Below are 17,180 nucleotides of genomic sequence, written 5' to 3'. Positions count from 1 at the left end.
GAGACTCTTAGCTGCCTGGCTCCCTGAGTAATGGGAGTTTTAGCATCTTCACAGGGGCCTCAGCAACTTTTTTCCTGATCCTCTCCTCACTGCTAGTTTCATAAATGGATTCTAGTCCATATTTCCTTCAGCACAACTGCTTTCTTCCTCTCTCACCCCTATTTAACTTCTCTGTTCTTCTAGCATTATTAGAAGGAAGCTGAAAGACCATGTTGGCCCCAGTTCCCTTAGGATGAGGCCTGGCCTGTTATTTGGGATCCAGCGTTGACAAAGCCTTTTCTGGCCTCAGTACCACCAGACCAGGACAGTTGTTTCTTGAGAGCTGTGGTGGGATCTGGAGGAGCTGGGTTGTTAGGAATGCTACAGGTGGGATTCATGCATTTAGGAGGAGATTGGGACTACATCTCTAGGGTCCCCTTTTCAGATTCTAGGATTTTGTGACATCTCTTTTTCTTTGAAGTTTTGAGGATTGATTCTGGCTGGGGCTAGGGTAGGTTGATGCAACACTCTTCCAAAGATCTCCTGTTTATTAAGAAAGGTGCTAGGCAGTGAAGAGAGATGCCTCTCAGGCTGGTCCCCCAATAAGGCAGACCTGAGGCATCCAAAGACATTCTTTTTCAAGGAGATGCCTTCCTTTACAGAGAAGATGGAGGGCATCCACTGTGAACTCCTCTGTCACATTGGGTGAGTCCCTTCCACTCCTTAGGCTGTACTTTCCCCCTTAATAAAATAAGGGGGTTAGACCATGACCTACTGAGGTCTCTTCCGGCTCTAAATCTATGATCATATGATTTGGTGATCCCTTCGTAGTTTCTTCCCTCCGCCTCACAACAGTCCCCCCAGTCTGGTATCCTTGGTTACAGTTCCTTGGAAACTAGAGATGTAGAGATCGCGAACCATAGAGGGGTACAGTGGGAAGAACCTTGGATCTGGAATCAAAGAACGTGGGTTTGAATAACAGCTTTGCTACTCACTAAAGGGTATGACCTAACCTTCCTTGGCCTCAGTTTCCCCATCTGTAAAGCGAGGGGGCTAGACCAGATAATCTCCAAGGTCCCATCCAGCTCTATATCTTTGAGACTACGACTCCCCAGTCTATATCCAGCGGCTCTGTCCGCTCGCCCCCCTCTTCCTCCCACCATTCCCCCTCCTCTTTCATTTTTGGAGGGAGGTCTTCCTCCCATCTCCCAACAAGTTCCTTTCTCTTCCAGGGCCCCTCCTCCTTGCCCGCAGCTGGTGGGCTCGACCAACGAGAAAGGGAGTCCTCCGGAGCGTCCTAGAGCGGAGCCGGAAGTGTCCTCGGAGGGAGAGAGAGGGGCGCGACGGAGGACTCAGTAGCCCGCGCCTCGCCCAGCCTCAGCCCAGGTGCCATTGTCCTTTTCCGCCTCAGGTGAGTAGGTTTGGGGTGCAAGAGCTGCTTCTCCCCATCCTCCCAGGTACATTCCCCCCCTCTTCCCGGTCTTGGCCCTCCAACCCCGGAGCCCACGGGGACCTTTGGTCTCTTCTCTTGGCTCTCTGCGCCACTCCCCGCCCTCCCTTTCCCGCTGGCTGTTCCTGGCCCGCGCCATGCGGCATCAACCCCCCTCCCACCCCAAACCTGTGCGCGGTCTGATCTCGCCCTTGCCCGCCCTTTGCCTCAGCTTCCCCAGCCTCCCTCCCCCACTACGATTCAAGACCCCGCCTTACTGCCATGAGAGCACCAGTTTGGCGGGAGCGGTGCTTCCTGGCATGGAGGTAAGGCTGCAAGAGTATATCGAGGCCCGATCTGGGGAGGGCACTGAATGACAAGATTAAGGAGCTTAGAGTTTATCTATCTTACACATTTTCGATGCATGGTTTTGGGTAAGTCACTTAATATCTCTTAGCCTCATTTTCCCACCTGTAAAATGGGAAGAATAATGCTTTGGAAAGTTTTGAAAAATTAGATTGGAAACTTTAGAGGGCTGTATTAATATACGCTCTAATTATTGTTATATGTCCTTCATCATTCTCCTATTAAACTCTGTGTTCTACGTGATAGGGCTCCCTACCCAAAGTCTTCCTTTATTCTTCTTACCTTGCTCAATAAAGTAATGTTTGAGTGATATATCTTAGCCTTTGTATTTCCACTATTTAGGGGAACTTGGGGTTCCATTCATTTGGTTGGTCCTCTGTGTCCAGTCTTTTGTACTGCAAAGACTCATCTAGTATATCTCCTTGGTAAGTTTGAATTTTGGTATGTCTGTATAAATAGGAAAGTGCTATATAAATGTGATTTTTAAAACTATTAACAAATACAATTTTACTAAGTACTGTATAGGGCTACGAAAGAAGTAGGAGAGTGTGGCCAGTATTTATGATCTAGCTTGGGACAGTAGTTTATATATATATATATATATATATCCAGATCGTACATTCAGAGAACTTTAGAGCGGGAAGGGAGCCTAAAGTTCATCTTGACCAAACCCTTTGTTTTTATGAGTAAAAAAGCAGATTCAGAGAGGTTATAGTTTTGTCTAAGGTCACACAACAAATATTTCATTTAAGTTGGGGAGAAGGTACCTGTAAATAGTAATACTATCTCTAAATAAAATTTAGTTGCCAGGTATCTTTGTGGAGGTAATGCTATTAAAAGGCATTTGCCTTAGATAGATGAACAAAGCTTCTTTATGAAAAAATTAGCCTTTGTCCCCACATTGTAAAGCCCAGTAGAATTGGATAATTGCACTCAAGCCCCTTTAAGATCTTAGCTTTGTCTCTTAATTGGTTTACAAAGGGCTGAGTTCCAGGGACTGGCCTGAAGAATCCTTAAATAAAACAATTCCTTATGGTGGACAAAACTGGACTCTAATTACAGTGTGGAACTATAATTTCCTTACTTGTACATACTTTGTATAGTGAGGTTGTTGCCCTCTAAAAAACTGTGATATGAGTAGTAAATCATTACTGAGAGCTTATGGGGCACTTAAAGGGGAAATTTTGTGGTCCTAAAGTATCAATCAACATTTATCAAAAATCTACCATGTGCCATGCATAGGAGCTGGGGATATAAATACAAAAGTCAGGTGGTACCTATCCTGAAGGAGTTTACTTAGTGTTAATAGTCTCAAAATAAGATGTTCTCCCCCCCCCCTTAACTAATCTCCCATCCCTTTGTTGGGAATACAATAATTTAGTTTGTCAGTTTAAAAAACTGAAATAATTTTGAAAGCTTTTTAGAACTTTTTCTTTTGGTAGTTGTGGCTGTTAAAGGGTCTTCAGACTGAAATCTCATGTTTATCCAGTTCATTTCATCAAACACTTATTAAGCTACTATGCACAAGGTACTGTGCTAGATAAAAAGGACTAGTATTTATCCAAAGGGCATTTAGGTAATTGAGTATGCTTCAATCTACTTACTTTTCCAACAGAAAATAAGAATTAGAATTGCAGCCATGTTAATTTAATGTTTCCTTATTTTTAAGTGTGTGTGCTGGGGGAACAGTCCTTTTAAAGTTCACTTCTGTTTTACTAAGGAAATATCTCTTGTGAACTTTGGTCATATTGCCACCAAAGATTCTTTTGTCATGCTGCATCATAGATTTAAATGGCATTAATATTGTGATCCCTCATCATGCAACTTTCCCTAACGTCGCAAATTCTCTGACTTTGAATTGTACTTCTGGGAATCATGTTTCTCATGTCAAATATCTTCATGGAATGCGTCTATTTCATTACTTGGGTATTACTATAAATGGATTTGGGAGGGTAAGGTGGGTTTTTTGTTTTGTTATGCATGGAAGGCTTGACTTAAACCTTATAGCACAGGGCAACATTTTATTTTAGGGGAATTTAGCTTACCACCTTCCAGGACACCTTACTTCCCCAATGAATTCTGTGCCAAGTTCAGTTTTTCTCTCCCCTCCATCTCCTGATTTCATAATTGGGGCCTTCAACATATTGATATACCCTCAAACACCATAACTTCCCAGTTCCTCAGTTTACTCATTTCCATTGACCTGCTCTTTCATCTTACCTCAGTTACACAAAGAAATGGTCATACCCTGGATTTTTCCATCACCCATAAGTGTTTCACTTACATATTAATGAACTCTGAAATTCCTTTATTTGATTATAATCTTTTGTCATTCCACCTTTCCCTCTGTCTTATAACCCCTAACTCTGTTCTTTATCCTCCTTGTGACTACCAATCCTTCTACCCCTCAGTTCTTTCCTAGGCCTTTACTCATTCCTCTTACCCTGGCTGCACTTTCCTACCTTCCGAATCTTGACCAGTTCGACTCTACACTATCTTTTACTTTTTGTCCTTGCCCCTTTTTTCCCTATTACCAGTCTTGCCTTACCAATCTTCAGTCTCAGATTACTCCCATCATCCTTTGGCTTTGCTCTTATTTATGTGTTCCTGAAAGAAGCTAGAGAAAATCACAACTGTACTGACTGGATCTACTGAAGATTCATACTACATAATTTCAGTTGAGCCCTCATTGTGACAGAGCAATACTTTTACACCTCCCTAGTGGAGTCACTATTTCCACTCACCACAGTGGCTTTTCCAAACCTTTTCATTCTTCCTCAGTCCTCTCACAGCTCCCCCTCCTTTCGCTCTTTCAGCTGAGAATCTTGCCTCATACTTCATTGAAAAATTTGAGGCTATTCACTGAGAGCTCCTTCTCCCCTCCCCTCCAAATGGTATCACCCACAGGCCTTCCTCCACTATTTACTCTTCACCCAGTCTCACATGGAGAGATGGACTTTCTCCTTGCTAGGGTAGACCCCCTTTACATGGAACCTTGATCCCATCCCGTGCTATCTTTTTTTTCCAGCAATGTTCCCTCTCAGTTATCCTCAATCACTAATATTCAGTCTCTCCCTGTTTACTGGCTGCTTCCTTGATGCCTACAAACAAACTCACGTGACCCCCATCCTTAAAAAACCCTCACTTGATCAATCCATCCATCCTTGCTAGCTATCACCCAATATCTCTCTTGTGTGTCTAACCTCCTTGATAGCAGTCTTATGAGTGGTACTTTCACTTCTCACTCTCTTAACTTTCTACAGTCTGGCTTCCAAAATTATCATTCAGTTGAAACTGCTCTTCTCACAGTTACCAATTGTCTTTTTAACCAATTATCTTTAAGTGCCAAATCTAATGCCCTCTTTCTTAGTCCTCATCCTCCTTGAAACTTGTGACTTTGACTGTCATCCTCTTCTTGATTATTTCTTCTCCCTAGGTTTTCATGAAACTGTTCTCACCTTGTTCTCTTCTTACCTGACTAGACAGTCTCCTCAGTCCTTGCTGGATGTAACATCCCCCAAGGCTTCTTCTTGGGAACTCTACTATTTTGCTTAGTGATCTTAGCTCCTATGGATTCAACTATCCTGTCTGTGCAGATAATTCTCAGATATATTTATCTGGCTTTATCTTCTGTCCTTAACTTTAAACTTGCATCTCCAACAGCCTTTTGAACATCCCGAACTGGATGACCTGTAGACATCTTAAACTCATTGTGTCCAAAACTAAACTCATCTTTTCCCTCAACCTTCCCTTCTTAACTTCTCTGTTACTGTTGAGGCCAGATTTGAACTCATGAAGATGAATCTTTCTGACTTTAGACCCTGTGCTCTATCCACTGTACTACCTTATTACGTCTGGACTATTGTAATAGCCTGCTGGTGGGTCTGCCTGCCTCAGGTCTCTCCCTGATACAGTCTATGCTCCGGTTAGCTGCCAAAGTGATCTTCTGAAAGCAGAGGACTGACCATGTCATGGTCTGGAGCCAGCCTACTTTTTCAGGCTTGTTGCACATTAGTCTCTTTATAAACTATGTGCCAGCTAAACAGCTTGCTTTTCTTTGCACATGAGTCTATCTTACCTCCATGCTCCTTCCTCACCATTACCTCAAAGAACCCCCTAGCTTCCTTCAAAGCTGTGCTCAGTTGCCAACTCCTACAGGAATCCTATCCTAATATCCCCCATTGGTGTCTTCACCCTGAAAATTACTGTATTTGTATTTTGTGTTTAATGTTCTATGTGCTTTTTTTTGTCCAGTAGAATGTAAGCCTCTTGAGGGCAGGGACATTTTTGTTTTTGTCTTTATGTCCCCAACAACTTGCATGGTGCTGGGTATGTAGTAGGCTTGTTGAATGAATAAATCATGCTAGGGTGTCATTTCCCTCCCTGGTAAGTGTTTAGTAAATATTCATTGAATTGTCTGAAAAACTGTTGTTCATTGAGGATTCTGTCCCTCAGTTTCAGGTGAGTTGATTTCTTTCTGTGGAGGACAGTTAGCTTGGTGCTTCCTTTTTATTTATTTGCTTAAAAATTTTTTTAAAAGCAAACCAGCTTTCACAACGAAAACAGAATATGGAATTATATCCCTTGATAAATCCATAAAATAAGAACTAGTTACATTTTAATTGAAAAATAGTAATTTATTTTCTGTATCCCCTTCCACTTTATTTTCTGGCTGTATATTTAGTTTTGTTGTCATTTTTTAATATAGCAATTGTCATTGTGCATATTCTCTTAATTCTGCTATCCTTGTTTTTTATTCAGTTATAGGAGTCTGTCCATATTTGTTTGTATTCTTCATAACTGTTATTTTTTACAGTGCAGTCATAGTCCATTACATTGCTATACCACAGTTTATTCATCTGTTTCCTGGTCATTGGACATGTAAGTAGTTTACACTTTTTCACTATAACAAATGAAAATTATGAATATATTTATAAGGGTAGTTTCTCCTTTAAATAGCATCTTTTGAGTGTATTCCCAGCACTAGGATCACTTGATTGAAGGGTATGACTGATTTTGTAATGCTTACTGTCTATCGCCAGATCAGTCACCTCAAATCTAATAATGAAATAGAGTGCCTTTCCCCCCTCAACCCCACCAACGTGGATTTTGATGGTTTGGGGCCATTTTTTTTTTCAGTTAAACTGGGTATTATAAGGGAATGTCCTAAGTTATTTCATTTGTTATTTCTCTGACTTTTGGAGAGTTGAACAACTTTTCAAGTGGTTATTAATGGAGAAATTGTTTCCCTCTTGAGAATTGTATTTCATCTCCTTTGACCACGTCTCCATTGGGATAGTAGTTCTCTTATTTTTGTATAATTAGATTTGTCAGTTTTCTCTCTAGAATAGAGGTAAATCTGTTACTCTTTTATTTCTATATCTATTATGACTTAAAGATCATTAGATCATTGATCCAGATGAAGTTTACTTTAATATATGGTGTGAGACATGCCTCAAAATTAATTTTTTTCTGTGTTGCAATCCAGTTTTCTGAAGAATTTTTCGTTGAATGATTCCTTTTTTTCTTGAATTTATTAAGCACTTATTTTATGTATACTAGATTCTCTTTCTGAATTTTCTGTTTTTTTCCATTGATCTTTTTTCAATCAGATAAACAGTTTTGATTATTTAAAATCTTATAGGGCAAGTCCTATCTCAGTCCCTGTACTTTCTCATAATATTCTTGCTTGAGTTTCTGTAATGGCTTTTTAATGGGCTATCTAATTTTATACAGTAGCTCATTAGTATTTTGATTGGTATTGAGTTAAATCTGTGAATTAGTTTGGGGAATAATGATGTTTATATTAGCTTTACCTCTAATCATTTGCAGTTGATACCTGATTTAAGTTAAAATAGTTTCAGGTCTGACTCTGAAAAGGTCTCTTGTGTTTTGGTAAGTCTGTGACCAAATATTTGACGCATTTTATCATTATAAATGATGTTTATTTTCCTGTCACCTTTTCCTCGTTTTTATGGGTGATATAAAAATGCAGATCATTTTTATAGGTTTATCCTATATCCTACTAGCTTGTTACAGTTACTTATTACCTCATTTTTTTTTGGTCTAGTCTCTTGGATTTTTAGATACATAATTATGTCACCGGCAAATAGAGATTATTTTTAACTTTTTTTGCCACTTATCCCTTTTACTTTTTTCCATATTGTTCCTTTGGTTACTATGTTTTTAAATGTTTTAAATTATTGCTACATTTTATCAGAGACTTTGCATCTGTTGATATAGGTTTTTTTTTATTTTCGGTTGATATGATTTATTATATTGATTGTTTTTCTTACATTAAACCAACCTTGTATTCTAGGTATCCTACTTGTTCATAATAAATAATTCTAGCTGGGTGGGGGAGAAATATATTGATGCATTCTATTTGCCAGCATTTTATTTACTATTTATGCATCATTCATTAATGATGTTGGACGTTAATTTTGTTTTTCAGCCTTCTTTTTGCCAGATTTGAGGATCAAAGCCATAAATGCCTCATAAAAAGAACTAGGTTGCATATAGTCTTTTTAATTAGAAGTAGTCTATGTAATATGGGGGTGGTTTGGTCTTTGAAGGTGTGGGAGGATTCACTGTGATTTGGTTTTGGGACTGATCTTTTGGGGGGATGGGGATATTTTATACTTTTGTAGATATTCATCCATTTTTCTTTGTGGCTTATGAAAGGATTTATTAGTATAAAGCTATACATGGTAGTCTCCGATAATTTTCTTAATTTCTTTTGCATTTATTGTGATCTTCCCTTTCCTGTACCTACTTTTGATAATTTGAGGTTCTTGTTTCTTTTTAAAAAAAATTCTCACTAATTGTTTATCAGTTTTGATAGTTTTTTAAAGAAAAACAGCCCTTGGTTCTATTCATCATTTTGCTTATATCATTTTCCATTTTATTAATATCTGTCCTGATTTTGATGATTTCTCTTTTCCATTGGTATGTTGCTTTGTTCCTTTTCTAAATGCTTTCATTCTCTTTCTTTTTCTATAATATATATGTATATTCTGTGTTGTTCATAGCTTTTGAGGCATCTGATTTATAACTTCCTCTTTCACCCTGGATTTATTTAATAAAGAGGTCAAGTCAGTGCATTATGGGCAGTAAAGTAATTTTAGTAAATACCTTCCAAAGTTTACTTTTATTTTTCATCTTAGTAGTAATTCTTAACACTTCCCATTAAATTTTCTTTGTAAAACTATTAAAATCTATTGTTCAACTCTATCATCTTATTTATCTTTTGGTTTGATCTATCAAATTCTGATACTAAGGTATTGAACTCTCCTAATGCTATTTAATATTTCTTAGTACTTATTGCAAGACTGCAAGCCTTTCTTTCTAAAGTCTGTTATATTTAGTTATACATATTTAAAATTGATATTCTCTGATTTTGAATAATTTTAGGCATAATATAATTTCCTTATTTGTCTCTTTTAATGCTTTCTGGTTTGAATTCTACTTTGTTGGGAGTCATCAATAAATATCATCAAATAAGCACATCAAGTAAATATGCTTCTTATAGATCAGGCATTGTTGAATTCTCCTTTTTGATCCATTTTATAGCTCGTTTTCTTTTTAGCAGAGTTCTGTATATTTATACTAAATATGGTAGTTAAATTTGACTTCCATCGTTCTTTGATAGTAATGTTACTTGTTTGTTAGAAAGGAATATTAACTTCTTATTTCTGTTATTAAACCAAACAAAACAATACCTAAGAAGATTCCTTTATTCTATTATTATTCACTAGCAAAGATTTTAGCTTCACTTTGGGGATTGTTTGCTTTCTCCCTTCTCCCCTTTTCCCCCCCTCCTTTTTTATCTGGGACACAGGGCTCCCTTTTGTAATATGCAGTAATTTAGGAAACACTAGTTTTATAATTGATTGAGTAGTTAAACTTGGTTTCAAAATAAGTATTCTTATTACTTGCTGCTTAAGCTTTGAAGGCTTCTGCTCTGGCGAAGGCTCTGTTGAAATACATATCCAAAATTCTTTAGTATTGCTTTCCTTCTTAAATGTCCATCTCTTTCTTTAGACTGTTTATGTAGAATTTCTTGGAAATTTAATCTGGGTTGTAGCCCATTATTTTCAATTTTATATGTGTTGTATACTTTCAATTTCTGGTTCTTTTAGAAAAATCTAGTGAGTGCTTAATTGGTGCTTTTTAACAGCTGATGTCTGCCTTGAAGTGAAGTTTGGAGATTAATATGCCTAGGAGAGTTGAGTTTTCTGCTTTTCCTTAATTATGTAGATCCTTCCTATTTCCAGTGTCACTTGTTTTTCCTTCAGCAGAAGTTACTTGTAAATACTTCAGTAAGACTCTTTAATGTTTTATGGGAGCCCAGTGATTCTGAGGATACCCATTCCTGAATTATCTTGCTGTACAGTTTCCTAATATCTTCCTGATTCAGTTATTTTTCTGGGCTTGTAGTAGCTTTCTCACTGCTACATTTTCTGCCATTTGGTCTTCAACTGCATTCATTTTGCTTTTAACTTTAAAAAATTGATGTTTTCAGACTATAATCAGTCTTTATAGGTAGGATTTGAGGTTTTTTGCTCATTTTTTTTTCAGTTTTTCTGAGTATTTTTAGCTTTGTTGACATCTTTTAATTCCTCTGATTTTCTTGCTAATTCTTCTCTCCATATGCATTTCTTGGTACATTCGTCCTTGCTTTCCTTATTCTATAATATTTTTGTATTATATTGGAGCTCTTTGGTTTGCTCATTGTCTTTTTGGTGTACTTTAATTTTGTGTGAATTTTTAGTGGTATGGTTTCTTTGGGACATTTCTATTGTTAGTTTTTCAGGGGAATCGTGAGGAGCCTGGCTCCCTTGCACTCTCTCACTGCGCCATCTTCTCAGAAGTACCCCCATTGGTATTTTCTATTTATCATTTCAGATGACAGGACTGAAACTGAGAGCATGGAGTCTGTTCCGAAGTGGGAAATTTCTGAAGAAGTCCAATCACAGGGCATATTATCATCAGGATTCCCAAGGAACATTCTCATGGGTCCCAACTGTGGACAAGCCTCTGGCAGTGATTGTAGGTTAGAGACAAAGCCTAAAATGCCACTGCAACACAGTCTCTCGTTATCTTTCTCAGGAAAAAGGTTTCAGGCATATAACATTTAGCAGAAGAGAGTCCTCACTGGGGAGAGAGGCTGTGTATATTATCGAATGTGAGACAATTTAAAACCCTCTTACATAAGAGAGATCCTGTAGGAGGGAGAGCCCAGGAGTATGATTTATATGACCACAGCTTCAAGCAGAATGCAGAATTTTTAAGATGACAGAGAGAAACTCTGTGAAACGAATCTGGGGAGAAAAAAACCCAAACAACCTCCTACAAAGTTAAATCAGAACTTATTCATCATCAGGAAATACATAGGACAGAGAAACCTTTTGAGTATAATGAATGTGACCGACTCAAACCATATCTGAACCCCAGAAAATTCATACTAAAAAGAGACCTTATGACTATAAAGACTGTAGCAGAGTCTCCAGCAGGAGCTCATCTGACATTAAACATCAGAGAATCTACAGTGAAATTAAATCCTAGAAATTTAATGAGTGTGGAGAAACCTTTAGCAGTAGCTTTTTGAATACCAGAGAATTGACAGTGGACAGAAACTCTGTGAAGATAATGGATGTGGGAAAGACTTCTATCAATTCAAAACTCATTAGATATCAGAATTTACAGTGGAGCCCCGTGAATATAATTAATGTGGGAAGCTCTTCAAGTAGAGTTCAGCATGCCTTGATTTGAAAATTCAAGCTAGATTGACTTTCTATGTAATGAATATGGGAAAGCCTTCATGGAGCACATCTTGATTGCACTTAAGTCAAATTTGAGAAATACCCTATGAATGGAAAGAATGTTGGAAAATCTTCAGGTAGATCTTTGATGCTATTAAATGTCAGAGTGGAAAGAAACCCTTATGAATGTAAACAGTATGTTTAAGGCTTCACCTAGAGCTTGGACCTCATTCAGCATCAGAAAATTCAAACCTGATATTTGAACCTTTGGATGCAATTAATATAGAAAGGAGACCTACAGATTTGTTGCATCTCAAAGTATTCAGAATAACGCTAGATTTTATAAAACTTTTAAAGACCCTGATATTCCCAGGGTAAAAGACTAGAACCTGCGACTTTCTTTCTTGAATCAACTGCTCTCCCTAAGCACTCTTACTACAGTGAGCCCTGTAGAAGCTGCCTTCCCTGCATATTATCAAGTTGATGACCTCGAACATATGAAACAACCCTTTCAAGCCTCTTGAAGAAGTCATACCCCCGTCAGCTTAGCTTTTACCTGTTGACCACCTCTCTTTTTAGTCTAACCTGCCTTGTTCTTTTTCCCAACAACAACAACAACAAAAGCAAAGCACCAGGTTTGGACCTGTGCTCCACCCACATCCACAGAGGCTCCTCCTAGCTCAAGCCAAGGAATTTTGCCTCAACTATTTGATGGGATGGGGAAGGGTATTACAATGTTGGGATAACTTTTGCTTCAGTATCTTTGATTATCAACTTTCTGCTATTGCTGTCTTGGGTTTGGGGTAGTGCCTATCTATGTGTGCCTTTTGGGATGTTTGGGAAATGGGCAAGTTTTAGAAGATTGTTTAGACACCTGTTACCACAGTTTTGTGTTCCATTCTGTGTTTTGGCAAAGGTTTGTGCAGACCTTCCTTAATGTAGATCTCAGCCCTCGCCTTTTACTAAGAGAAGATACTTTATTTTCTTGGGATGTTTTCTTAATGATCAGAAACTAGAGGGCAGAGATCAAGGAAGGGAGGGGAGCTTTGGGTTTGGAAAGTTTACTGGCACTGGAATGACCATGTGGATGTATTTAATGCTGGAAGTTTAGGACAATCAGGGTTGAACCCCTGTGCCTTGTACAGGTGGGGCACACCCTAGTTTGAGAACCCTAGATTGAGTTAGTAGCTGTATGAGAGATATATATCCATATATACGTGTGTATGTGGATATATAGATAGATATATCTGTATATGTGTATATATATATATCCCCAATCTCTGAACTTTTCATTTTTGACCTGTGGGACCAGAAAAATTTTACAGAGCCTGGAACTACCTGTCTGTATTAAGTTTTATATATATATATATATATATATATATATTATGTGTATATATATATATATATACACACACACACATACATATATATATATATATATATATATATATATATATATATATATATAAAAGGACCCTGCAGGCCCAGCCCTGTTGGTTGGTGGAAACCGCTCCTCTGCAGGACCAAGTATGCTAACTGTCTGGGCAGTGCATCACCTTGAAAGCACAACTCCAGGACACATGGACCCTACTCACATGTTCTTGAGGATCGAATGCTAGATCACTACTCTCAAAGTCTGACTCCTCCTTAAAATTGTTACCTGGGCTTTTAGCCCTGACCTTACTGTTCATGGAGCTGTATCTATCCAGTGGTTTTTTTTGAATAGATCCTCTCTGGGTGTGCTGTCATTACCATGATGTAGGGCTTTCTAATTCTTATATCTGGGCTACAGCCCAGTGTTGGACTCCTTTGCAGCCAGAAAAGTAGAAGTCAGATAAACTCTCAAAGACCTACAGCAGAAGGAGGCTGCTAACTGCTCAGTCCAGCACCCATTCTAAGACCCTAAAACTACTTTAGATCTTCAAGCCTCTTCAAGTTATGTGCCCAAGATCTCAGTTATAAGAAGTTATAGTAGTCCACCAAGTAGGGATCTCAAAGACCTGAATGGGAATAACCTGGTTCAGGTTCAGGTTTCAGAGACTAATAAATCAGTACCTCCGAATTGGAAGGCAAATACAATCCTTCGTGGAATTCTCTCCCAGATTGTATTGGCCCATCACTCTTAGCTTAGTGTTGCATCTAGACAGGGCTAGACTACTGTATCTAGGCTTGAACAACTCCTACCTTACCTAAGCAGAGAAGAAACCTGTGGCTGGTCAATTTGTGTCTGTATTGTGACAGCATCTGCCATTATATTTAAACCTTTCTGTAAAAATACCCTGTTCCATAAGCAGAGGAAATCCCTATCATGGCAATCTAAGCTAGCTAAGTCCTCTGTAAGTAAAGCTCCCATTTATCACTTGCAGTTGTTAGTAAGATTCTATGTGCTAGGCTGGCAGTCCTGATGACTTTGAGTACTGGTAGACTCGATGTTACTCAAGGTTGGGGATTGGCATTACATACCCTTTGCCCTCAAACGGGGGCAAGAAATTGTAAGGTTGAGTAAAAAAAAAAAATCTTTGTATCTGACCATGGGGGTCCAGGCTAGTTAGGGAGGAGACTAGAGAGGGTTGAGTGGACCGGAAGTCAGAGTGAAGGTAAAAATCAGATTTGGAGTCAGCAAATGGAAATGTTAGAAGATGGGAAATTGTAAATAGGAATTTTTCAGAGAAGTAACAGGATGCCAGGCAGTGGTGGAAATGAAATGCAGATAAATATTAGAATTGAAGAGATTAAGGAACTTTGAGGACAAAGTATTAGAGGGCCATCAGTATGGATTCTGCAGTCACTGAGGATGAAGAGGAAGACAGCCATTTGTGGATATAGTTGAGCAGGATTGGCAAATATCCTGGAAATCAATAGATCATATTTTCGTAGTGTGAACTTGAAAAGAAGTTGCTGAGTGTAGTTTTCTTTGACTAATGGAAGTATTTGTGTTTGCTTTTTAATTGCCCTTTGGTAATTTTTAAATTTTATTTTAGGAGGGTACAAAATGTTTTTCTGAATGTTTCTCTGAACTTAGATTTTTTTCATTATATTAAATATAGGCTTTGACATCTCAGATTTGTCATGTCTTGTTTATTGTTGTGATTCACTTTCCTGATATTACAAAAAAATACAGTTTATTAAACCATGCACTTAAAGATGGTACAACTCTTTTCTTCATTGTGCTGCAAAAAGAAATTTGCTGCCAATGTCATTCTTATTGTAATTTGTTTCAATTTTCTGTCTTGAATTTCTTTAGGTCCTGTCCTCCTATGGAACAACTTGTGCCCAGCAGGGGATATGTCTTTTACCACTTTAATTATTTAGGTCCTTTTTTCCCCAAGAAAATTGCTAGTTTTACATGTCCACCAATTGTAAAACTGTTCAACATTTGATTACTTGCCTAAGGCACTGTGCTAAGTAGGTGGTGAAGATACAGAGGTGGAAAAAAATGACACATTGTCTACTGTCAAAGAGCATGCAGTCTATATGTGCACAAACAAGTGTGATGTAAGGTATCATGTAGTCAAAGCAAAGAACAAGATTAAGATAAAGCTCTGAAATAGGAGGGAGAGGATGCTTTATGTTGGGGAGTTCATGGGGAATATGTTGGGGCCTCAAGTAAGATCTTTTTATTTTGCTTCCTATCCCCCTTTTCTGGTAGGGAATCAGAGAAGGCTCCCTGTATGAGCTGGTAACTAAGTTGGTCCTTGAAGAAAGAGAAGCACTTCAGTAGGCAGAGATATAATGAAAATAGCCTCTAGGCATGGTGGGTAGCCTTTGAGAAGGCACAGAGATAGGAATAAGCAGTAGTCCACTTTAGCTGGAAAGGTAAGTTGGTGCCAGATTGTAGAGAGCCTTAAATGCCAGGCTGAGAAGTATATATTTTGTCCAATGGTCAGTGTGGAGACAGTGAAAGCATCCTTTATAGAGGAGTGACATCAGACCTGTGTCTTAGGAAGATTTTGGCAGCTGTATAAAGGATGAATTTATTTTTTTTTTAAAGGATGAATTTAGGAGAGACTAAATATAGGAAAAAACAGAATGAGATTACAATAATTCAAGTGGTAGGAGATCAGTCTGAACTAAGGCAATAGCTTCATAGATAGACAGGAAGGAATAGACTGAAGAAATTTATGGATGTAGAATTAACAGGACTAAGCAACTGATTATTCAGAGAGAAGGAAGACTCCAAACATTTTGAGCCTTGATGACTTTAAAGGAAGGTAGTTCATTTATAGAAATGGACAGGTTGGGAGCAAGGGGCAGGTTTAAATGAGATGATGAGTTGAGTTTTCGATTTCTTGGATTTGAGTTTGTAGCAGGACATCCGGGTGGTGATGTCTGGCATGTGGGTTGTAGTTGTTGCACTCCACTGGCCTGTTATGTAGATTTAAGACTTAACTGTATAGATAACTGAAGCCATAGGAGTAGGCGAGACTAACAAAAAGGGAAGGAAGAAGAACCAACAGAGGAGAGTAAAAACCAATGGTCATTTGAAAGAAGAACCTGGAACGAGCAGTATCATGACGACTAGGAGAGGAGACTATTTGGAAAAGGATGGAGATAATAGACATTGGTTATATAAAGGTTAAGGAGGATTCCTGACTAAGAGAAGAGAGTTGGACTTGGAAATTGAGGCTATTGGTGATCTCAGAGAAGAATTTAGAGTATTGTGAATAGAATCCAGGTCACAAGGGGGTAAGGAATGGATGGTGAGTAAGTAGTGGATTACTTTTTCTAGAAGTTTAGCACTATGGGGGAGAGATATGGACAACAGCCTGAGGGGATAGTAGAGTCGAGAAACAATAGAGGAGGTGAAAGTTTGTAGGCAGAAGAAAAGGAGCTATAAAGGGAGAGATTTAAACATGAGAAGAAAATATTATTGCTAGAGTGAGGTCCTGGAAAATGCTGCATGGGGTGGTATGGGAACATGGAAAGGATGAAGGGGGAGATAAAGAGGTTTTGAGGTGTAGAGGAAGAGCTCATGACTGGTGGCTTTAATCTTAATACTAAAAGAGGCGTCAAAGTGACCTGCTGATAGGATGGAGTAGAGTTAGGGGCTCCACAGGACAAATTTGGTCACAGTGTGATAGGGAGACAGTCATGAATAAAAGCATTGTCATGTACTGGTGAGTTCTCAGATAAAGTAGTAGGAATTTCTAGGGAAATTAGCTTGGTTTTGTGACTTCCACTGAGTGATCACTCTTGCAGTTGAGAAAGTAGAGAAAGGTAATAAGGTGATAAAGTGGGATTAAGTCTCATCATTATGGGAATAATGGAAGGTGAGGGGATTCAGAAGTGGTAACAATGCATTTTGAAATGGCTAACTCTAGGATCAAGACTGAGGGAAGCAAATCGAGATAAGAGATAAGAGCAAAAAACTAGAGATCTTGAGGATGAAGAGGACCTTGAGCAGGAGTAAGATAACGGACTTGGGACTTTCAGAATTCAGCATCATGGAGGTAATGGTAAGGTTTAAGCTGTGACCACTTTGATAAGTGACTGGGATGAGTGGAGATGGGTGTTAGGGAATTGAATTCAATTGATTTTGATGAGCTAAGATGACAGGGTGGTTGCAGCCAACAAAAATAGTGAAGTCACTTGAGTATGGTGTCAGAATTTGGGATGGAAAGTAAGCCAGGTGCTTCCAGGAA

General features: G+C 38.5%; 1 long non-coding RNA gene across 1 annotated transcript; it reads left to right on the top strand.

Moving 5' to 3' along the window:
- Positions 1 to 1,253: 1,253 nt before the first annotated feature.
- On the top strand, positions 1,254 to 12,908 carry LOC118832460. The gene is made up of 4 exons (XR_005009209.1): positions 1,254 to 1,390; positions 2,117 to 2,199; positions 6,591 to 6,655; positions 10,682 to 12,908. It is a non-coding gene; the product is annotated as an uncharacterized LOC118832460 (long non-coding RNA).
- The last annotated feature ends 4,272 nt before the right edge of the window (positions 12,909 to 17,180 follow it).

Source organism: Trichosurus vulpecula, chromosome X, assembly GCF_011100635.1.
Source record: "Trichosurus vulpecula isolate mTriVul1 chromosome X, mTriVul1.pri, whole genome shotgun sequence".
Lineage (NCBI taxonomy): Eukaryota > Metazoa > Chordata > Mammalia > Diprotodontia > Phalangeridae > Trichosurus > Trichosurus vulpecula.
This window is presented reverse-complemented; position numbering and strand designations above follow the sequence as displayed.